The following is a 25,968-nucleotide window of genomic DNA, read 5'->3' as shown; positions in this document are numbered from 1 at the left end:
TACAAACATATCCATGTAGTTCATAATGAGTAATATACCTTGGAATCAAAGATGTATAAGATAAAGACATTTCTTCAAAAAGTTCATGCTAAATTGATAATATCACTCTACAAATATATTAGATATGATATATCATGTCAATGTAATAGTTTTGATATTTTTTTTCTATTCTTGAACTCTGTCAGGTTAAAGGAATATTTCTGTGTTAATGGAACTTTATCATATTTGTATAAATATATATTTGTATATGGTTTTCAGCAATTAGGTGAAAAGTTCATCATGTAGTTTTTACTTCTTGAGAAAACTGATACTAATTAAGTAAAAAATAAGGCTGACATTAATGTTGTACATGTGATTTTGTTGAAGCAATTATATTGATTTAAAGTACTCTTAAGCAGTTTGATTATGTTAGTATAATCATAAGCAGTTGAAGGTTTAAAATAAAATATAAGCTCTCACAACGTAAATTTGGATTTCATTATATTTGCATAGCATATAATAGTGAGCAAAATGGAAACATTTCTAAATTAAGTTGATGATCGAGATAACATTAATGATTATTTTTCCATGTTATATGATACACTGCAGAGCTTTATGAAATAGTTTGAAAACTTTACAAGTGATTCATTCTTCACAGTATCACTCTTAGAACTACTATTGAAATGTTGCCAAATCTAGTATAAATAAAATTTATTTTCATTTGAGAATACAAATTAGTTTCAAATAGTTACTTGGGGGAAGAAAAAAAGAAAATTATAAAATGGTAGACAAACTACCTAGATTCTACCAGGAATCTATGGAAAGGCTTCTATGAAAAGTAAGAGAAGGTTAATTATCTGGGCACCTGAAGGAAGAAAAAATGACATGGGCTTAGAATCATAAGCAATTGCTCCATGCCATCATCAAACCTCATCTACGCTGAGTAGTGACAGGTTTCACATTTTTATTTCCCTCAATTTGTGCTCATCTTTAGGACACTGGAGAGTTTGGCAACATTCCCTCTGTACATCCAACTGTCCCACAATGGTTGCAGTATCTGATCTCAACATGAACTTTGATGCCTCTATGACTTTGCTTAAGCAGTTTCCCCACCTGATGTTTGTTTAATGACATAGGGTGCTTGTTTCCAGTACAGGTTTCTTGACAATAATCCCAGAAATTCTGATCCAATGTGACTTGAATGTACCCAAACATCTGTCTTATAAAAAAAATTATCCCAGATGACTGTGATATTTGTGATCATAGTTGGGGAGTAGAGGAATAATAGTAGGAAAAAAAAGGCAACCCAAGGATATTAGTTTTCAACAGCATGCATAGAAATATTATAACTATTTTGAAAAGTGATCCAATCAATGGGGGAAGTAGAGTAGGAGAGTACTGCTGGTCAGACACCACAAAGAATTCCAACTCACCCTTGTCACCAGCTCCCTGGTCAATCACAGTGAACCAGATAATACACTGTGAGGCAGTCAGTGCTGGACTAAAGAAATGCATTCCAAATCCACCAACAAAAAAAGTTGGAGAAATACATGCCTTTTAGAAAGGTGTTAAGCAAAGGACATACAGGTAGAAACAACAAAATAAGGGTAGACTCAAACATATTGGAAAAACTAAATTCTCAGTGAAGTTTTAGCTGGCTGAATGAGACTACAGACAATCTTTCCCCTCTATTCCCTCTGTACATCCAACTGTCCAACAAAGCTTGCAGGATCTGATCTCAACATGAACTTTGATACCTCTACGACTTTGCTTAAGCAGTTTCCCCACCTGTAATCCCCTCTTCTCCCTATGACAAGGTACATTTTTCCGTATGTTTCTTTAAGCTTTAAAGTTTTATGTGGTGGTAGGACTTATTGTTCCTTGTTCTTACATGCACACAATGTATGTGTGTGTGTTTTAATGTTTTAAACACTCAGTTTAAATTAAAAGTTATATGGGATATAGTGAGAACACTTTTTATTTTGAATTGGCATTTAAATCATTTCACCAGATATTTGCTTCTCTCACAAAATTTTCAGGACTTAGAGGCCAGATAATATGGTTCCTAATTTTTCTTCTTTTTAAAATAACTTATTTAGTTGCCAAGAGTCACATAAAATAGTCAACCTTTTTAAAATGGTCTATAATTATCACTGCCTTCTTTTTACACACTTGCTTTACTCTCTGTTTTTACATGTTGTTTAGATTTAGTAGTTTGCCTCTACTGAACCAAAATGTGGCAAAAGCGATGTGATGCAATTTCTCAGAGTAGGTTACAGAAAGTTCAATTTCATGGAGTTCAGGTTGAGGCTCAGTGGTAGAGCGCTTACCCAGTATATGTGAGGCACTGAGTTCGATTCTCAGCACCGCATATAAATAAAAAACAAAATAAAGGCCCATCAATGTCTAAAAAAAATTATAAAAAGGATTAATTTTGATCTTTCACACATTCTCTGTCTCCTGTGTTTATTTTGATCGCACTGACTGAGAGTTGTAAACTGCCCTAGAAGCTCTCATTTACAGGAAACTGAGAACATCCTGGGAACAACAGCCTCTGAGATTCTAAGTCTCAAGTCCATCATCCTACAAGAAACTGAATCTTAATATCACCTATGGAGTGAACTTAATTAAGGTCTAATGAGAGAACATTTAGAGGACTCATTTCACCCATGAATGAATAAATGAGATAATAAATGTTGGTGTTCTATGTGACCGAATTCTGATGCAATTCGTAACATAGCATAATTATCTAATATCCCAAAGTTAAATAACACCACACCTTTAAGGAGAGGTCTTTTTTCTACTTTCTCATAGGCTTCCTCTGCAAAGACTGGGAACCTGCTGACAAACAGCAGTGATGTGCTTGAGAACACATTTCAAATCTTCCTCTCTTAATGTGTAAATATAATTCCCAGTCTCATGTCCATCTATTTTTGGAAAAAGTGTTACTGGTTTGTTTTTGTAGCATAGCCAGCCCATTTACAGAACATCTGTACCATATTTTTTATTCAAAATGCATTTGAAAATTACCATGACTATTGTTATTACTCATTTAAAATAAAGGAAGGAAGCAGAAGTTAGTGGATACACATCCCAAAATGTATTTTGGAGAGTCAAAGGGTCCAAACCCAGGTTTGTTCTCTTTAGCTGTGTGGTGCTGGGCTACGAAGAAATGTCTCAAAGCATTGATTTCTTCACTCCTACACCATGGATAGTAATACTAACCTTGAAGTATTATCAAAGGGGACCATATGAGTTAATGGGTACACAAGTATTAGAATAGTTTAACTATTTTATTATTACTTCACCTTGTCTGAGAATATAATTTCATAGCTAGTTTTTTGGCATACAGAGAATCATTTCAGAATATTCTGCCAGGGGCTGGGGCTCAATGGTAGAGGACATATGAGGCACTGGGTTCAATCTTCAGCACCACATAAAAATAAATAAATAAAATAAAGGTATTGTGTCCATCTACATCTAAAAAATGTTTTAAAAAAGAATATTCTGTCTAAAGGTCATTTATTTTTACTTAAATCTTTCATCACTTTAAAACCACATAGTGGTCAGTCAACCCTTTGCAACTTCTTTCTAGTGTTTACTTAAATATGAATTTTATGGAATTAAACACAATTTTAACAATTATAACTTATTTTAATTCATTAATTTGGTTAATTTCTATCTATACTTTCACTGCAATGTCCTTAAGAATTGACATTATTTATAATGATGTTTGCACAAATGGTTCTTAATATAGTAAATAAAATAAATGCATAATTCATGTTGAGCTTGAATTATAGTAAAAAATCTTATAACTTGATTTTTCTGTACATATGAAAATCATATCACATGTTCTATATTAAGTAAAATAAGTTCTAACATAAAAATATCTTCATGCAGACACCTTAAAAATTGATTACCAAACAATTAAATTTCAACTCATGAACTTACACAAATATATGAAATTTCACAAAAATAGCATTTAGGAAAAGAGTTCATTGACTTTTTTTTTACTTATTTCATAATAAATAAAACCAATCCATGTTATTATTTGAATATCAATAAGAAGAAAATTGTCTCTTATGTAATTTGTATATATTATAAATATGAAATAAATTATAGGACTTCAGTGTCATGGTCACTTACCCTCTTTAACTAAGGGCATTTGTTACATTAACACCAAAATATTTAGATACATTGGCCTTTTGAAATTTTCTGATAATTTGAATGAGGTGAAATTTTGAAGCTTCCCTCTCTTTTAAAATTCTTGAGAATTATTTGGACCTCTGACTATAGCAACACTGATAAATGATTGATTTTTAATTAATTTAAAGTTGTTCTGTCATTGTACCATTTCACTTAACCTGAGAGGTTTTAATAGAAGAGTCAGGTCAAAACATATACTAGTTCAACCTGCAGTTTGGTCTACTTAAACAATTTCATTCTTCATGCAAGAGCAAGTATTGGGTATTTATTTCTCATCCATTCACTATGATAATAATATCTGATCAGTGGGATAGCTTGATCAACGAAGTCAGCTTAAGGAATTGGAATATGAATCATGTTTACTTTAAAAGTTCATTTGCAAAAAATAAAGACTCAAAATTAGCTTTTATTATGGAATCTCTAATTATCATGTGATGATATTTTGGCATCTTTATTTTGTCCTAGAAGACTTCTTTGATGGGTCTAATATACATTCAATCGTCTTTGAACAGATACTGAATTCCTCAAAATGGAATTGATGGTCAGTCTGTTTTAGGAATATTAATTTGGCATCACTCTCATATTGTGTGTGTGTGTGTGTGTGTGTGTGTGTGTGTGTGTGTGTGTGAGAGAGAGAGAGAGAGAGAGAGAGAGAGAGAGAGAGAGAGAGAGAGGAGTATATATAACCCACGTAACTCTCATGAATAAGCATGGCTATACAACTGTTGGTACCCAATCCACAAAATCTACTTTGGTAAAGAGTCCAGGGCTCTAATCTTAGGTTTGTCATCATTAGCTGTGTGACACAGTGCTATAAACAATTTGAATTCCTTTACTCCTATACTGTAGATAGTAATACCTTGCAAGTTTATTGAGGAAATTGATTTCTTAGACACATGAGATACATATGTACAGATGTATCTTATATACCTAAGTTCCAGTGCTGACTATTAGGGCTAAGAAACAACTTGTTATCCATAAACTAGGATTTCCTTACTCGCATTTTGCTAAAATCTACAGCTTACAATTTGGGAGAGCATGTGCACTAATTATAGAGATAAGTAACCAAATATGGTTCTATAAATTTAGGAAATCTAATTTTTCAGTGACTGAAGACTTTTATTTTCACACAAGGGTTTATACTTTCTTCCCTGCTTCAAGCAGTTGAAGCTAAAGGCTCTAAAAGGAGGCCCTGGACATTATTTTTATGTCTATTCTCACACCATTACCATGGTTTTGTAGCTACTGGGAGAAAGAAAACTTTTATAGTATGGTAAAGATTACCAATGGATTATCCACAAACATTTAGCTTGAAGTAAGGCAGGGGTCTATTACTCCTACTTCAAAGTGATTTTAGCATTACTCACAATGGTTTTGTATTAAATAGTTTAGGAAAATAATTTTCATAAATTAATTGTCCTCAAAATTCTATAGAAATTAATCATTGAAAGTTATCAAGAGGAAAGAATTAACCTATGCAAGTACAGCAGATACAGAACAGAAAGGAAGAAAGATGTTCACCACAAGTGAGACTACAGCAAACAGTGTACAGAGAATGCAGGTGGAGGGTCCACCAAGACTAGCTGACTGGTATTCAACTCTACAATAGCACATTCGCTCAAGTAGTTCACTTCATACTCTGTGTCTGAGTCTAGCTGAGCAAGAAGGTCCAATCTGAACAAAAATGACAAGAAAAAGACATTGTGGTAGCACAGCCTATAATTTACCTTGGCAAGAGTTTTTGAGTTTTCGTAGGGTACAGTGGACATAGCAGATAGGAACTGGCATGGAGAAATTATACTGTTATCAAGAATTATACTGTTATCAAGAAGGCTGCTTGACAATCAAGAGGAAGTTAAGAATGTTTAAGGTTTACCATTGTGTGGTGGTATCTGATTCCTATGCAAATGTCTCCAAAAGCCCCCAACATTAAAGGATCAAATCACACAAGAAAATAATTGGCCTTCAAACATTTACCTTTACTATCAGTGCAACTCAACACTAAAAGTGGTGGGACAGATAAGAGGAATTCATGCATTTTTATTTCCTTCACTCCCAACCCAAGAGACCTGAATGTCTATATCCTTATCCCCACATTCTCAAATATACAAATTATGGTTTCTTTGGAATCTTCAGTGATTTATTTCCATTTTACCAAAAAACAACCTTGACATGGAAAGTAAAAAATAACATTTTCATGTTTCTCACAATTCCATGAGTTAATATTAGTTTCATAAGGCAATGGGGAGTACACTGTGGTATTCATCTAGCAAGTGGAATTCATCTAGAAAGTAGATTGGATGAGGGGTTTCAAGACTGACATAACCATCAACTGACATGTAGTGTTGGAAGGCTGAACTGAGCCCCAGTTGTAATCTGAGCATCAACAGGCGATCTCTCTTTTATGGCAGCCTCAGAATAGCTAGACTTTCCACATGACAGGTTAAAATTTTAAGAGTTAAGTATTGAAACAAACAATGCAGTAGTTATTTAGCAATCAAGAGTTACCTGAAAGTCGTAAAATTGGCTAACGATATTCTAAAAGCATGGGGGTAAGGTATCTGACTGTTCATGTTGAGCCGCAGTTGTTACAGATAAAAAAATTGTTCCACATTTATGCCCCCACCGAGTTGAGACTGATCAAAACCTTTCCACAGAACTATTCATAGCTTCTCTCTGATCTGAAAGGTGAAATTAGCAGCAAAAGTGTTATAAATTTGCACCAGATGCACAAAACAAATGAGAAAACGAAATGAAAGATACTTAGGGATTTTCCAAAACTTTTAGGAAATCATAAGCAGAAGAACTAGGGGAATGCATTTCTGTTGAAAACAACCAAGTAAAAAGAGTCAAATGTCACATTTCCACTCTAATTGATTACTTAAAGAAATTTTTATCACATTCTCTATTATACTGTTAAACCATAAGAACTACAATTAAGCTCAGTTGACAGGATTCTATTTTGGACCAAGCAGAAATGAACACAAGGAACAATTAAAAACAATTCTAGGGATTCTCTGCAGCTCTTTGCAGAATCGCACTTAAAAGTGTATTCCACAGTTACATTTATTAAAAATATATTCTAGTTACAGGAAAGAGACAGGGAGAAGATTTTTTAAATGCTCTTCTTGATTTCAAAAAATATTTTAGAGTGAGTAATTTTATTTGATTATTATTTCTTCTTGACCAGCCTATGAAACTCTTAGGATCATGCATGGCAGAAAAGCTGTCACTCTGGTGACTTTTTGAGAGTACAGAGTGAAAACGATGAGACCTCACAATGAAATGCTTTTCTAGGTATTCATGCGATACTGCAAACAGGGCTCATTGGCAGCTGTCACAATATCTCTGGACTTATGCTAGGAGGAAAAGGAACAGGTTTCTGAGTTTCCCCGGGAGACCACTCAGCTGTTATTGCAAAAATAAAAAACATCTCAGCAGGGACTCATTTAAAAGTGTTAAATCCAAAGAACTGTGGTATAACATTGATTCTGTCCATGCCATACTTACTAACTTTACTCGCAATTATGGAGAAATTATACTCTGTCTAGTAATTCATTAGTGGCGATGGTTCCTTCTGTTCCATCTATTGTAAAGTAGCTGTCCCCATCACTCTTCCAATTTATGAAGTACCTGCATGTGAAAAGAGTAAATGCAAATGTGCAATGGTTACACATTAATCATAATGGCAGTTAGGCTAACTTGACACAGTTCCTTATTTTTCTCCCTGTAGCTATTACCCACCTTGCAATAAAGAAGAGTGTAAATGACAGCTTCTTTATTGCAAAGTCAGTATGCTCAAGGGGAAACTGGAAATAATGAAAGATTTAGTACTCCTGCTGTTCATATTATTTTAGGGTCTTGACACCTTGAAAGCTCAGCAGAGACTGAAATTCTAAAGCTGACCATGGGTTTCCTTAACCTGCTGAATACTAAACTTTTTTGAGCAGTAAAAAAAAAAATCCTTAACAGTGGCTGTGAAAGGGCTTTGGATGAGGGAGACTTCTGCAAACAATAACAAAAATCTATGCCAGAACTGAGGTAGAATCTTGATTTTAACACAGACAGGGGAAAAAATCACATAATGGAAAATGAAGGAAAAACTTTGACAATTTGGTGATTGTACAAAAATATTTATCTTTATACAAACATAAAAGAGCCATTGCTGTTTTATTATACTATATGTCAGGACAACTTTCAAAAAGAAGTGGTGACCTTTGCTAATGATGTCTTTTTTATCGTTTTTATTGTCTGACATATTTGGTAATAAATGTTGCTGACTTATGTGAAGCAATAGGAGTAGAACATCCAAGAAAATGAATAACAAAACAGAAATTTCATTCACTTAAGTCGTTAGGAAATGGTGAACACATGAACTGGTATGTTATCAATTATAATAAAAAGAGTTAGCATTTTTAAAGCTTGCCATATTTCTCTCGATGTTGATAAATATTATCATTAATTCATACAGTAGCTCTAAAAATATATTATCAATCTCCCCACTTTACTTATGAAATTATAGAAATGAAACCATAGAAACAAGAAAGAATTTGTCCAAGTTTCCATAGATTCAATGTTTTATGCTGATATTTGAACAAGTCAGTAATGATCCCCATATGATCATCACTCTGTATTATTACCAAATTGACAAGGGATATTATAAGGAAGAGCTCTGCTAATCATATGGTGTGATGCACAGAACATTTACAAACATTATGTTTCTGGCAGGGGAACAAAAGATAGGTTCATAACAGTGGCTGAGAGCAGGTGACATTATTGCAGCTGGCCCATTAAAATACCCATGCCACAAAAAGTGATCCTGTGTTCATCATGAAAATTCAGTTAAGGGAAGTGTATCTCCAAAGAGCAGGTTATTATTCTGGCAAGCTTGTTATTATTCTGATAAGTTTGTAGTTCTCATGTCACTGCAGTCAGAGATCAAAACTTGTTTGCCTGTACAAATGAGATTTATGAACTAAACTTGTCAATATTTGTTAGTAATTGATTTTCCCACCTGAAGTTACTGAATGTAATGGAACAGGGTATAAACCGTGCAATTAATCTTTTTATATCATGGCTGTTGATTTGAGGTGTGAGAATGCATTGAAGCCATGTGATTTCAATATAATAGCTTATCTTTTAGGAATGCTCTCAAAAATATAAATGAAGTTAAGTTACATTTAAAAGTCAGGAAGCATGAGGATATAATAAGTCTAATTCTCTCTGTAGCATGTTCTTTTTTGAACAAGAAAGAATTGTCTCACAATAGTCCTTTTAAGCACTTCTATTCAACTAAATATATGCCTAATTGAAGAAGAAAATTGCTACTGAATGTGTTTATCAGCTAGCATTTTAAAAAGAATTTTCAATGCATACTATGTTCAATCATGCAACTCATTATATTTGCTGGGTGTACATCATGCAGTAGACACCTTGCTAGAGCTGAAACATGAAAATTCAGTAAAATAAACAAGAATTGGGGTTACACATATCAACACATGATCTTAATGACTGATAGAGGGATAGGGAAGACCATAGGAGAGCCAAGAAAAGGCATTAAGTGTAAAATCAAATGGTTCAGGCAAGACATCCTGTGCCTGATGTTTGGTGGCACTAGAAGGATATGGAGAAATGATCTTGAAAAAGAGACTAAAAAACCCAAAGTGAAAGGGAAAAGATGGTATTTTAGAGAGCAATGCAACCACACTATCAGACCTGTGAAAGTAGTATAGAGAATTATACATTGTTAGTAATTGCTATAGAAAATACTTGAGAGGAACAATAATGAGAAGATGAGTGATTTAGGTCAAAGAAGACCTTAGACATACAATTAAGTAGGTAGACCACATGCTAAGGGAGATCAACACTGCTGAGCAGGGTCACAGGGGCTTACATTTAACCCCTAGAAAAGTAACTTGTTGGATGTATTTGAAGAGGATGAGACTGTGAGCATTTCTGGATCTTCAAAATCTTGACAAAAGACGGAGAGTAAGCAGGGTTGTAAAGAGACTTGATTCAACAGGCTTTGAGGAGTGATGAGGAAAGGGACACTTGCAGCCCAAAGAAGACACAAGATACATTAGCTGACTTTAAATTGGTAGAAATGGACACGTGCAGGGGTGACAGAATTACTTGTTATGTTTTGAGGGAATAGGTAGGACTGAAGAAGAGAACATATATAAACACAGATTTCAGATACTTAAAGCAAATATGTTTATATTAGAACTGTAAACATTTATAAGGGGTTTCCTCAGGAAATAGTACACACTGTGGGCGATTTTGGAACTGCTCCAGTAAGTTCCCACTTTGCTAAAATGTACTTCACCTTCCATAAACTTTATTGAGATATAATTTATATGCTAAAAATTTCACCCACTTCATCCGTAAAATTCATTCATTTTAGGTATCATGAATGTTGTGCAAGAATGTGGTAGTTTTTAGAAAATATTTTAAATTTATTAACTCTATATGTATATATTGTTATGTGTTTAATTTTCTGGAAATTTTATTTTTATGGATAAAAATTGTGATGGGGTCAAGGAATAAAATAATTCTGTCCCTGAGGAGTTTTTAATGATAAAAGACATTCTCTTGCCTCCTGTTTAAAAGTCATTTGTTCTTGTGTAGGTAGACCTTGGTGCATGATTTATATTAGGTACTCTCCAACGTGACAGACAAGAACTGCTACTTTATGTTATTTTTAAATTTAAATTCATCATACATTTCTAAGAACATTTTAGAATACCTCTCCAATATATTACTTGATAATACTTTCCACATTCATTTTTAACTTCATGTACACACATGTATTAATGTTTTAACAGACATATTTGAGAGTACCTTAGAGGTTTTATATCCCCTGAATCCTAAATATTAACATGTTTCTCCAAAATCAAAGACAACTAATTTGTCCCAATATTGTTGAGGGTTAATGTTAACAATTTGGTTAGTGCAGAAATAAATACTTACTCATACACTTAATCTCAGAATAAAGTAAAAATAAACAGAGGTGAGTTCCCTGTAATTTCAGGCAATTCTGATGCCCAGCCTATGGGAAACTACAAGTCAAAATTAGTGGCTTTAACGTTTTTATGGTTTAGATATTAGGTATCGCCCAAAATATTATGTGTGAAGCAATGCAAGAAGGTTTAGAGAAGAAATGATGAGGTTATGAGAGTCTGAACCTAATCAGTGAGTTAGTCCCCTGGTGGAATTGGCTAAGTGGTAACTAAAGGCAGGTAGGGTGTGTACAGAGGACACAGGATGTCTTTGGGGTATGTATTTTGTATTTGGTAAACGGAGTCTCTCTCTTTTCTTTTTCATCATCATGTGAGCTGCTTCCCACTGTCACACTCTTTCATATAATGTTCTACCTGACCTCGAGGCCTAAGGAATAGAACAGGCTGTCTATGAACAGGACCCCTGCAACTGTGAGTACTCAAATAATCTTTTCCTCCAATAAAATTGTTTTTTATCAGATATTTAAGTCACAGAAATGAAAAAGCTAAACTTTATTGAAATCCTATGCTAAGCGGCAGAAGGAGACCCTCTTACCACGAAAGGTCACTGACTAAATGTTTTCTCAGGGTCAATTAATCTGTGTTTACAGACTGACTTCACTTCACCCACTTTCATATTGCCCCACACTCTGTGGCAGGCCCAGTCTGATAGGCAGAAACTTTCTCAGCTCTCCAAGATCAATATCCCTGAGCCCTTCCCCTATCTATGATCTTTGAAGTCCCACAGTATCAGATTCACTGAGGGAAAGATGGGATATACTGCAAAATGATATAAGTGTGTTATCTATACAAAAAAGGGTTGAGACATTTGTGAGGCCCAAAGAAGTAAGGTTGCCTAGTGTAGTTACTTGCTACAAAATGTTGAAAAAAAATGCGTGGCCATTTGCACAGAACCAAGGACTCAAATTGGATAACTTTGCTACCAGAAATTTATAATCATACAAATCATGTTTCATCAGATTTTATGTAGTTTTATATTTTCTGCCTTTTGATTAGATTGTTTATTCCTTTTACATATAAGGTCTTTGAATTAATATTGAATCTGCATTTGCCAGTTTTTTTTCCATAAGTTTTGTTTCTTTTTTCCTCTATTCCTTCTCTACTGTTTCCTTTCTCTACTGTTTCTTTTTTCCTCTATTCCTTCTCTACTGTTTCCTTTTTCATTAAGTGAATATTTTGCATTGTAATATAAATCCTTATACTTTTTTTCATTGATTTATTTTTTCTTATACCTATTCTGAGGTTTGACCATATACACCTTATCAGATTCAAATTCCCTAACTGAATTCCAGTACTATCTAGAAATATTGCTCCTATATATCTATGTGCTTTTATTAAATATGGTATAAACATATTTACACCAACCTTTATGTATCTATGTCACAAGTCTAATAAAACATGGTAATAATTATGAAATATGTCTATTAAGGCTTAATAAAAGCAAGTAATTGGAGAAGAGCTTCAGATCTCTGGGTTCTCAAGGACTCTGTTTCAGCCTGGGCAAATTCTCTGAGCCAGTGCTCTAGGCATTGGGTGTAGACAGCAGCCTGTGGACTTCCTGTTCTGCCTCTCATTGTTCAGGGTGTTTGGGCCCCACATTATTAGTCTCACTGGGATAGAACCTCCAGCTGTGTGTGATACTGACTGGAGGAGAGATGCTACTGGTCCCTTAGTCACACTCACTAGAAATTTAGCTTCTGAAACCTGGAGGTGGAGGGGATGAGAAATATTGGCAGCCTGACCCTCCTAGCAAACCATTATCTCTTGATTGGCTACTGAAGAGAGGGAAGACATGTCTCTTTAACCACAAATACCCAGGGCAGGCATTTCTACCAAGGTAGCTGGGACATAATAAGGAGGGAGGTAGTGGCTTTGGGTCCACTGCCAAAGTCTGTTGCTTTTCACAAATTTTTGTTTACTTACTTGAGTAAATAGTTCTTCTTGTGCTGTTAGCCTTTAGAAAAGTTTTGAGAGACAGTAAATAATTGTTTTTTAGTTTGATCATTTTTTTTAAATTTTTATTTGTTTATTTGTTTTACCAAGGAAGGCCTCTGCAGAGTTCCACATTGGCCATTCATTAAGTGGAATCTTCATCAATTTTTACAATTCTTTTCTTCCTTTATATTGCACTTAACCTGCATTTTATTTTTAAAATATTTCATTATTTGAGACTCTACCCATCTTGGAAATGTGAACATCTTTCTTCCATGCAATGTAATATGTTAGGGTCTGTAAACAAGTCAAGATGGCGCCTGGCATTTTGCCAGAGGGAGTGGTTTGTGAAGTAACGCCAGAGAGCCATTAAGTGTGGAGATTCCTTATTGGTTGACTGCTGTATCTAGTTTATGTTAATTAAGATACGCTGTGTGGAATGTATATATACCCCTCCTATTCTACAATAAACGTCTCCCACTCCTGCTGTATCAATCTACACAAGTCCCTTGTCACCCCCCGGTTATTTTGCTGCAGCCGGACCCCAGCAGATGGTGGCCCAAATGGGGATCCCCAGGACACTCGGGGGTAAGTGACGAAAAAAAAAAAGCTGCCCGTCCATAGATAGGAAGGGAGCAAATCTGCTCGTCCCTAGACAGATAGGGCGAGAGGACAAATGGCCATTTCGAGAAAATGGAGAAGATTGATACAGTATGTTTGTGTCTTGTTTTGTCTTGAAATGTTGTATTGTCTTTGTGACGAAAATATGGAAGGGGTGAGAAGTAAATTACTAAGAGAAGAAGGCACCCCAGTGGAACCAAGAGGAGTTAGGGCATGTGTTGATGGAAGTCCAGGAACTCCAGTCAGAAAGAAGAAAGTTCAGAGGAGCAAGGATTATCAGGAAAAATGTTGCAGCAAAAGGCTATTACTGAATCTTTTCGTTACTGGAGGGTGCATGAATTGGCGTGGCACGGCGGCTGCCATGTGCGTGAGCCAGTCATGGCACAGCAAGGACTTTCCAACCGGTGGCAGCAGGCTCTTCCCCGCCCCCCCCCCCGCCCGGGGAGCAGGACACCACTGCGAGAGAGCCCAAATCCAAACCTGACCCAGAGGCACAGTCTCACAGGCTCTTGCTCCCTGTGCCCAGTGGCAGTTTGAGTCCGGAACACTCCCCGGACTCTCCCTGGGTCCATCTGGGGCTGCCCGGGATGCTGCAGGCGAAAGATGGCCCGCATCCCTGAAGTTTGATCATTTCCAAGGCCGGTAACTACAATGGTTCCCCCACACCTGGAAGCTAATGAGTAATGAGCAATATTAAGGCTTATTTCAAATGTTAAAAAAAAACCTTGAGATAATGTACTAAATTGTTCAGAAGGTTGTTTTCTTAGCACCTGCTGGAATACTACAGGATTTTCTTTAGCATCATTGCTGGAGTTCCTGCCTTTGTCCCAGTGCCGGTGAGGACGAGGGTGGAAGAATTTCCAGTGTTGCTGAGAACCAAACAAGACTTCGGATCAAGCTAGCTGCCTGCAGAACTTACCTGGACTGTGATTTAAGCTAGCTGCCTGCACAACTAACCTGGACTGTGATTTACCTGAACTGTGAGTTAATCTATTGAGACACTGCTTTACCTGGACTGAGACAACAAACTGTAATCTACAACAAATTGTAACTCGATATCTTTGCTAACAGTGTCATTGCTGGTATTATTTTTCCAAGGGCTCCTTGCATGGAGCCATCAATTGGCTTGGAATTGTGGCATTTTGTATCCTCCCCTTCTACTTGTAGCAGATTATTTATGGTGTTTGTGTAAAAATCACTATGGTTGTTATTTAAATTAAACAAAAGGGGGAAATTTTAGGGTCTGTAAACAAGTCAAGATGGTGCCTGGCATTTTGCCAGAGGGAGTGGTTTGTGAAGTAACTCCAGCGAGCCATTAAGTGTGGAGATTCCTTATTGGTTGACTGCTGTATCTAATTTATGTTAATTAAGATAAGCTGTGGGGAATGTGCATATACCGCTCCTATCCTACAATAAACAATGGCTCCCACTCCTGCTGTATCAGTCTACACAAGTTCCTTGTCACCCTCAGGTTATTTTGCTGCAGCCGAACCCCGGCAATAATATTCAATTAATACGGTAGATTCCAAATAAGATAACATAGCTTGTATATATTTCCTGTAGGTGATTCAATCTCTTTTCTTTCCCACTGCCTTTTAAATTATTTAAAAGTAGAGACTAGTTTTGTTCATCTTTCTGTTACCAACTGCCTGGGATAGTAATCTCCACAGACAACTTGCAACTTACATTTTGCACTTAATTTGATGCACAGAAACAATTATTCCAGTTTATATGACAGCCAAATATTTCCACTAGAAGGCAATAAGAAATTTTAACATGTTTTATTCAGGAAAACCAATTTATTTTTCTGATTTGCAGAAGAATTCATTAGCTTTAATACTCAAATTCCTAAATCCCAGAAAAAACTTCACATTCCCAGACAAAATAAAAATTTACCATTTTACTTATACTTAATACTTGGAGACATGTCATAATTTACAAATTTGATTCAAACAGAAATACAACTTTGTGTAGTTAATTACATACATTTTAAGTTTTTTGACAACATATTAAATATTCAATGATTTGCATAATGTATGCATAAAATAATATGTCAGGCTGAGGACTTAACTCAGTAATATAGTACTTCCCTAGAATGCACAAGGCCTTAAATTCAGTCTACAAAACAAATAAAACCTCTAAATAAATAATAATGTGTCTACAGCATCCTGTATTTTGTTACCATAGTAAGCAAATTTCATTTACTTTGCTCAGTCTGACACTGACATATAAGTGCACTACATAAATTGACTATTACTGAAATGCAATGAAATAGTTTGAAGAACACTTGTTTTCTGGACAGAGTGAGTGATGTAAAATATCACTCATTCTTTTTACAGTTAGGTGTGAAATCTTTCTTTCTAATGCACACTATTCTTCATTTCTACAAAATTTGGAAAATAATATGTACCCGACTGTGTAACTGTCTTGTTAAAAAGATAAAATGTGTTGCTTTGACCCAGAATCACACGTGTCAACTTGCACTGTGTGTTTTTGTGTGTGTGTTTTCCCTTTCCTCTGTCTGTCAACATTATTTCATTTAATTTCCAGATAAAATATACTTCCATACCCACAAACTTATGCTTAGTTCTAGCATCAAGTTATGCTATACATTATCTTCAACTTTAAAATACCTGAACTACGAAGCTCCGCGCAAATCTCTCAAACACAAACCATGAGCACAGATTCTCAGGCTCTGTATTATAAATGGTTTCTGTGTTTGGCTCTCATTCACCATTTTATGTCACCCAGTTTTTAGATTGTCCCCTGGTGACATTTGGTACCCTTTTCTCTGGATGTTCTTCTATGAGGAAGCCCCCTGACTTCTGGAATATGGCTGAAACTTATACAGACTAGTATTTTTCTGATGTCCTGCCTTCACATGACTGACTGAATCCAGTGCCCAATGAAAGAGTAAATGTTGAACAAGAGCTATCATTTTTTTATTGTGATATTTTACCCAATATAACAATTGGGAGACCAGTAGCAGAAAAAATAATTGCCATGATCTGACAATGAAACCACAACTATAATTTTTGAACATTTCAAGAAGACACGGCATAGTTTCTAAATATAGAAGGGCTTTTCAGGAGATATACGTTCCTAGAGACAACAATCACACACTTTGAGTTTCCAAGAGTCTTCATTAAAATCTAAGGATAGATTGATATTTACTTGCAACTAATCCCAGCAGTACCCTTTTCAATAAACAAGAGACATAACAATAAAGTATGTTTGTACCATCTTCTACTTACTCAGTAATAGTTGAGATTTAAATGAAAAACTAAATACTTATGATATATAAAACAATTCATACAATTTTTCAATGACTATTGCAAAGAAAACTGGTTTAACAATTGAATAGAAATAAATTAAAAAAAAAAAACAGTAACCTGACCTGTGAAGGCTACCTGATAGAGTACAGTTTTTATTACTTCTTTGTAAATGAGTTTTTAGAAATGCCTCAAAAACTTTTATTCTCTTCATTAGGTAAGCATTCCCCTTAAAATTCTTTCTTTTAATTTACCTAAATAACTTCCTCTGAGTTAATGGAAATGCTAACTTTGACCCTGTCCTAATTCTCAAAACATTTTGTAAAAAGTACTTGATGGTATTGAACTATACTAAAACTATTACATCTTATACTTAGGTAATAAAATGTAAAAATAATAATTCAGGTCAATGTAGAAAACAGTCTTTTGTTTAGGTAATTATTATATATCAAAATCTCTTCATTCTTATCTCTAAGTTGCTAATATTTTGTTGTTGTTGTTGTTGTTGTTGTTGTTGTTGTTGCTTTTGTGTTTGGACAGCTAATGAAATGAAAGTCAATTGAATCTATTTGCAGAAACATTTTAATGAAAACTTCAGCCATATACATCAACACTCAGAGTGTAATTGCTTCCTTAACAATAACAATTAAGCTTTAAACTTTTTTCTTAGAGATCTCAGTGTTTATATGAACCTTTTTAGGCAAATATAAGTTTAAAAAGGTTCATATAAACACTGAGATCTTTATTTCTTTCATTTATTTATTTCTTTATCTTATATTTCTCCTTATTTTTAAATTTTTCTTAATAAATTCAAAGTTGTATCTCAGTTTGGATAGTTGATTGTTTGTTTTAGATGTTTAATGACAAACTAAACACATTATAAAGTTAGAATGGTTAAATAGTTGGCACTCTTGCTGGGACATGGGACACAGTGAAAGGGGAGGCTAAGGAAGAAGGACTGTAAGTTTCAGGCCAGCCCAGGAAGTTCATTGAAACCTTGTATCAAAATAAAATAAAAAGAACTAGGGACATAGCTTAGTTGCAAAAACACCCTGGGTTCAAGAGAGTATTAGAGAGTAACACACACACACACACACACACACACACACACAGAAATGTTTCACTTCTTTGTTTAAATATCTCATTTGGATATAAGTAATATGCTTAGAATAGGTGTCTAAAGAGGTATAAATATAAAATGTGTTAATAAAATTATATATATATATATATATATATATATATATATATATATATATATATGTGTGTATGTATGTATATATATTAGAGAGAGAGAGAAAATTTTAATATTTATTTTTTAGTTTTTGGTGGACACAATATCTTTGTATGTGGTGCTGAGGATCGAACCCGGGCGGCACACATGCCAGGCGAGCACGCAACCGCTTGAGCCACATCCCCAGCCCCTAAAATTATATTTGTTATGTATTCATTTTCCTTTAATTTTCTCATACTTTCCTTTTTTTTTGTTTGGTATTGAGGATTGAACCCAGAGATGCTTTACCATTGAACTATATGAACTATATTTTCATTCCTTTTAAGTTAAGACAGAGTCTCACTAAGTTGTCCAGAATAGCTTTAAAATTGCCACCCTTCTGCCTCTGCCTCCTGAGTACCTGGGATTACAGTTGTGCACCAAAGTGACAGGCCTGTTTTTGTTGTTGTTGTTGTGGTTGTTTGTTGTTTGTTTTTTTCTTAAACAGTCACACATTGTATTCTAACTATGAATCTTTTGATACATGTGCATGTCAGTGTTCAGACTCCCCTGTACTCTGCCATTCTCTTGTTCTATGTGGACCATGTATTTTGTCTTTAGATACTCTCAGAAAAAGATTTTTTTTTCTTTAAAAAAACATCATCTGTTCCCAGAGCATTATATGTGACCATTTGTTCAATTTGTTGAGACCTTGAAGCAGCTTGCTGTAATGGTGGAAAATGTGGTTTACACCAATACTAAGCTTGGGTTCTGAACTTGATGTCTTGAATATAAAACACAGGTTCTCAGCTTTGTTATGTATTGAAACATACAGATAGCAGGGTTTGATAATACAAATAAAGAATGTGCTTAATAAATGTAGGCATTTCATCCCTAGAAATATTTCTGACTCTGGATCTTATGCGTCCTTCATTGGGCTGTGGTTCTCAATTCAATCCAGCTATTTTCTGAATTCCCTGCAGCACTAAATGCATGTTTTGCCTTTGCTCGTGGTGTTCCTATGAAGGGTCCTCAAGTCCTTATGAGTGACATCCATCACTTCTTTCCTACAAAATCCTCCTGTGTTATTTCTTTTGTCTAACCTACATGTTTAAATTGATGTTAATGTTGGTTTCTCAAAAATGAAAATAGCAAAACAAGAGTTTTGTATTTTGTTTTGTTGAGTACATAAGAAGTTCCTTTCATTAGAGTTTATCAGTGAGTTCCCTGTTCAGTCATAGGGCCTTGTACTTACATGGGTGCACTGTATTATTTTATAAGAACATCTGACTGCTCTTATTAACAATATCCAGGCTAGAGGGTAGACATGGAATTTCTTAATTTATATCAATGAGTGTTAAACATACTTATCCTGAAGTACTTTCCAGATAGCTTCATCATAACTACTTCATATTAGTGCCTTGAAGTAGTATGTTTGTTCATGTCATCATTAATTTTATTTACTGTCTCTAGGAGCCACAGCAAAATGGTCTGGATCTGTTTGCTATTTTATCTAAAGCAATTTACCATTTGTGTCTTAAAAGCTTATATTATGTTTTAAAGAATTTTTTATTTCTTTTATTTCTTCTAAGTAAGCTTGATTTCCTACAAAACTAGACATGTGTACTCTTTAGTTAATTTACACTAAAATTATTCACATTCTAATAATTCATTGAATGGTTTATGACAGATTATTTCATGGACTAATTTCTTTAATTTTCTAATGATTATTGACTTTTACCGTATTTTTTCAGGAAAATATATGATGATTATTTACTATGCATTTAAAATAACTAATTATTATAGGTCAAACACATACATACACAATTTCAAATTAGTGTGACAAAATAATTATTCTCCAAAAGCAACTGAAGAAATTATAGAGAGAATGAATGGAGCCAAGTGTTGTGGTACACGCCCATAGTCCCAGCAGCTCAGGAGGCTGAGGCAAGAGGAGCACAAAGTTAAAGCCAGTCTTAGCAAAGGTGAGGCACTAAGCAACTCCTGTCTCTAAATAAAATACAAAATAGGGCAGGGGATGTGTCTCAGTGGTTGAGTACCTCTGAGTTCAATCCCTGTTACCATCACCCTGCACACACACACACACAAACACACACACACACACACACACACACACACACACACACACACACACAAGGTAGAAAAGAAAAGAAAGAGAATGGAAAGGGTTTTTTAAATGTTTGCTCCCTCAGCACTTGGAGATAAAGCAAGTAACCTGAACTACTACAAAAGGAAAGCATAGCAATTCAGGTCCATGATACATCCCATGTTCACCTGGGTGGTCAGAACTCCTGAGGAGTTACCTAAGGCAAAACAGGTTGGCCTCTGAAATAAATCACCATCTTTTCCATTACAGTGACACTGCATAATTGAATGTATTACTAAACTAATATAAAATTTCTTTGTAAATTAAAGCTAATTCTTTGGCTATTTGTTCCAAGGCTTATAATAATGAGAACTTGGGGATCTAGCTGTATTTCTTCAAATCTTTTGCCATCCTTTCTGAAGACATGATTTGATCTTCTGGTATCTTGATTTCTCTCTCTGTAAAATAATATGAGCTATTCTATTGTGTGTGATGTGAGACATGTGCACATTCCAGAACTAGTACAAATTAAATATGATGATATCATTATATGTTGATAGTCGCTTGCTACCAATATAAATAAATCCTTATTTGGATATAAGGTTTGAGGGAACAGAATTTTTTTTTCCTAGTGAAAACAAAATAAGCAATGCATGCTTGTAAGAGTGTTGTTGTCATTTTGTATTGTCAACTAGAAATATGGTATATGAGCAAGATTCAGAAGGACCAATAACATGATAAGAGCATGTCTACAACAAGTATACCTTATTGTCTCCCAGGGGCGGGTTCCTGCTGAGTTTACAAGCAATGGTTACCCAAGGTGATTAGGTGAGAACACAGTTATGAAAATCAAATCACTGATAAGTTTTAAAATGCATTTGAACAATTATGAAGACATGATTTAGCACCACTTTTTTATTGTTCAAAAAAATCACATTCCCTATCACTAAAATAATTTCTTATACTCCACTTCTTTTCCTTCATCCTAGACTTCTGCTTTCACAGGTACCAAAAGAATATGCATATTTCATTGCCAATTCCAAATTACTGAAAGAACATTTAAGAGACATAGCGTAGTGGAAGGAAGTTACCTCCATCATTGGGAGCAAGGCTATGACAGGGATAGTGAGAACAGGACTTTTTTTCTTTGGTTTTCTGGTCACCCCGAGGTGGACAGACATTCTATGCCCCAATTTTCCACTGCATAAGATACTGAGATGCCACAAGTCAAAAGCATCTTGGCCAAGAATCTGTGAACTGAAATTGTAAGCCCAAATAAGTCATCTTTCATTTAAGTTTATTTTTCTCATGTATTCTGTGACTTTGATGAAGAGCTGACTAACATGGTACTATTTAACAATAACCCCCAAAATGTGCAAGTGAAAACCTACTTGATTCAATACTTTTATTGAACAAGCTTTAAATGCAATATACAAAGTTAATATTTTTGAAGTAAAACATGTATCCTAATATGCAATGCAATGTTATTAATAAAATGTAGTATGCATATGCTTATGAATATATGAAAGGGCATTTTTCCAAATCTATCCTAAGCAGAGGTGTGTGTGTGTGTGTGTGTGTGTGTGTGTGTGTGTGTGTGTGTGTTGGCCTTTTTTTCTTAAGGGCTTACATACATGAGGATTTTGATATTATATTTATAGAACTTATGCTCTAATGTCATAGCAAAAGGAAGTTTGATCAATCTCTTCTCAGAAAAATTAATTTCCTCCCCCACTCTTTTTTTCCCTTTGTGTAAAATGATTATCTGTTCTTAGCTTCTATAAATGCAGTTAATGAAAGCTATATGCCATCAGCATATTTGCAAGTAGACTTCATACAAAAACCAATTTCAGAAAAATAATTCTCTTGAGGGTCCTAAATCTTAAGGATAGCATAGTTGTGACAAATTCAAATAAGGCAAACTCCCCAGAGATTAACACATTCAGCTGTTACTGCAGTTTCTAAATTAGTGTCCCCTTTAATGCATGTTTGCCTTGAGTTTCTTTGAAGTATTTCAAATCAAGTCCTGTCTGCTTTTTCTCTTTGGTCCACCAATATTTATACACAATATCTTTATGTTTTTCATTTAACATTTTTGGAGTTGTTTCTTCTCATTTGATTCTGCAGGTTTTCAAGTGATGTAAGAATTCATAATATATCTTTTACTGGAAATTAGTTTCAACTATTGTAAATAGTTAGCTCTTCCTAACTTAATAAAATAATCCATGAAGAATAGTTTATGGCATAGAAACCAACACACTATTTGTTTCTTATTGTAAACTTGAAACATATTTCCTTTTCTAGAGTCCAGTTGGTTTTATGACTCTAGTAAGTTTTTCCTGTATTATATTTTATCAGTTAGTAGAAGAGAATTATTTCTGTTTTCATGACCACTTTTTATTTTAAAATACTGTGATTCAGATCACAGTATTCAGATACTGTGATCTTAAGGAAAAGTAGTACCTATAAAACTTTATAAAATATTTATTAAGATAAAATATTTAATACTTTTTAGAACTGCAGCCTTATCTCTTTACTTTGTATTTGCAATGTGAATTTTAATTATATATATATATATATATATATATATATATATATATATATATATATTCTTAGAATCATTTAAAGAGTGTATGCACTACAAGAATTTGTTATATATAATGATATATGGTCATGATCCATAAAAAATATATATGCAGTGTTTCTTAGAAGCAAGTCCTATTAATTAATTACTGAGTTTCCCATGTATTGTTCTATATTTGTAAACAAAATATTTAATCATTTTGATTTTTGCATCATACAGAAAATATTTATAAATGAATAGTTTGCTATTTGGTTGTAGTTTATAATATAGAAATCAAGTCATTAATTTAACCAAAATTTATTTATCTACCCCTATGTTCTAGGTAATTGTATTAGTCAGCTGTGTATTGCTTTGAGCAAAATAACTCTCAAGAATAATTTAGAGTAGAAAAAATTATTTTGGGATCACAGTTTCAAAACTTCAGTTTATAGTTGGCCAACTCCATTGCTCTAAACTTATGATGTAGCAGAAGAAAGTCACAAAACCTATGGCAGTCAGAAATGAGGGGCAGGAAGAGAAAGGGAGGGAGGAAGAGCATAGAGACAAATATATTATTATAATTATATATATGTAATATGATGTTATATATAATATAATACAATTCAAGAACCAGGCTTCCAGTGGCATTCTGTATTGTATTGTATATAATATTATATACAATACAATATATATAATATAATACAATACAATTTTTTATGGATCATCACCATATATCTTTATATAAAACAAATTCTTATAGTGCACATATTCTTTAAATAAATATATATATTATAATTACATATATAATATAATATATGTATCATATTATATATAATACAATACAGAAACCAGACTTCCTTTAGCTATGCCCCGTCTGCCTACAGTTACCACCCAATAATCCACTCAAGTAATTATTCCATTAAATATATTAATCCACCAATTATCTTCTAGCCCTAATCACTGTCAAAAATCCCTACCTCTGAACCACTGCTTCATGGAGTGAAGTTTCTAGAACAAATTATAACATTAATGTTTGAGGTATGTGGGATTCATCAAGACCAATGCAGAAGAGAGGGGATTGGTGGATTGTGATCATATCTCAGCTACTATTAAGACTGATACAGAAGAATTGTGAATTTAGGTCAAGCTTGGGCAACATAATAGAACCCTGACTCCAAATATAAATAAATAGATAGATAGATAGATAGATAGATAGATAAAAATCCAGTGAAGAGCAGTATCTGGCCTTCTGAACTTTATATGCTGAAGGAAAAGTAACAAATCACATATGCAGCTCATAGAATGTGGCAGATTAATCTAGAAATATTTTATACCACCACTTATTTTAATCATCACAAAATTCCTGCTAAGGAAGATAAAAAAATAGAATGGACATTTTTTGAACATGTAGTATCTCCCCATCCAATTTTATCAATAATTAAAATAAATTTTATCTGTTGCCTTAGCATGCCATATGGGAAGCTTGGCTTCACTTTTGTGTCTCTTCCCACATGTGCTTTGTGGATAAATGTGTATTTTTGCCCATCTGATTAAATTTCTGGTGTATTGAAAAAGTAACTAGTAATAGGTACACATGTTGCAGTCAGACTTGCCTCACTAGAAATTATTTTTATGACCTTTATTGTAACATGTTCTACCACAAAGGGTAGACAATACTAGGGGCAGAAGAAGAGAGCATTAAAAGGCAAAGGCTGGAAGAACAAAGGGGAAAATATTTACAAATTAAACTAAGACTACTAGGGAACTGTGTGGTAAGTTTGCCAGGCAGAAAATCAAAGCCAATCTTTCTTTGAAGCTGGTTTAGTTCTTGGTGATGATATTACTTCTGGCTTTACTGTGCTCAGTGTAATGATAAGAATAATAGCAGTAATAAAATATCCAGAATAAAAGATTAACACTACTAAATTTTACCTTGCATAGTAACACTGTTAAAAGATATTAAACAAAGAAAAAAAAACAAATAGATTGTACCCTAATGTGTCAAATAATTATATATTTGATATTTAGTTTTCAGAACATATTTTCACTATCATTGTTAAGTGAGCAAACATGTTTTTACACCAAACGAAGATGACTCAACAGGATATTTCCACAACTGGCATGATTCAAGTTTGTTGTTTACTCCATGAACATGGACCAGTTTCATGTTTTCAAAACAATTCTGTCTTTCGACAACTCTCACAGAATCAATTAGATCCATCTTCATCTTGGAAGCAGGCACTACTCATTAGAAGAAAGACTAGGGTGTGACTTTAAAATAAAGTGGCATTGCCCTGACTCCTATGACATAAACAATGAAACTTGAAAGCCCACTTGTGCAGGATAATTTCTCTGAAATGTATCTTTCTTTTCCTTCTCATACCAGGATCATTAATTTGACAATTTTCCTGGGTTTGAAACTGTCCCTTTACCTAAGGATGTGTTCTACTTATGTAATCTTTAAATTTTTCTGTGTGAAAGGGTTTTGAAGTGCTGCATTAGAAGGACAACTTTTGTTAATGTTTTTTGTATCATCATGTAATTCAACAATTAAAAAATTGAATGTGATTTCGACATATGCAATTGGACTGTTACCCCAATTCTCTTTTATTAAATTGTATAGAGTTTTAATCAGTGTTTTTTTCAATGTTTTCATTATTTTTTGTTACAATCTTCAGTATTTCTTTAATAGCTTTACACATTTATTAAAAAAACTATAATTTTGTTTGCAAGGCATTTTCTACTCATTCTCTTTAGATTAACTGGAACTGAAACATGTTGCAATGTTGACATGCAGAAAAACAGCCTGAGCCCCATGAGTAAACTGGCCAGTACTTGACCTGAAAAGTAAGGTATGCTCATTACTATAATTTTTCTCCCTTTTTGTGAGACAGATGTGCTTCTTTTAGAGTTCTGTCCTTATCACAGATGTGCTATAGAAAATAAAGAATCTGTTGTGATCTGAGTGGCCATGCTCCCCTTGTATATATATTGATGTTGTAACCTGCAATGTAATGGTATTACAGGTCAGCATTTTGTGGAGTATTTAGGTTCAGAGG

The 25,968-nt window shown here is 34.1% G+C and overlaps 1 pseudogene; it reads right to left on the bottom strand.

Annotated features, from left to right (window-relative positions):
• The window catches only part of LOC143387311 (cadherin-12-like), a 79,118-nt pseudogene that overhangs the window by 20,365 nt on the left and 32,785 nt on the right, over positions 1-25,968 (bottom strand).

The sequence above is a fragment of the Callospermophilus lateralis genome, unplaced genomic scaffold, assembly GCF_048772815.1.
Source record: "Callospermophilus lateralis isolate mCalLat2 unplaced genomic scaffold, mCalLat2.hap1 Scaffold_127, whole genome shotgun sequence".
Lineage (NCBI taxonomy): Eukaryota > Metazoa > Chordata > Mammalia > Rodentia > Sciuridae > Callospermophilus > Callospermophilus lateralis.
Note: the sequence above shows the minus strand (reverse complement) of the source record. Positions and strands in the feature narration are given on the sequence as shown.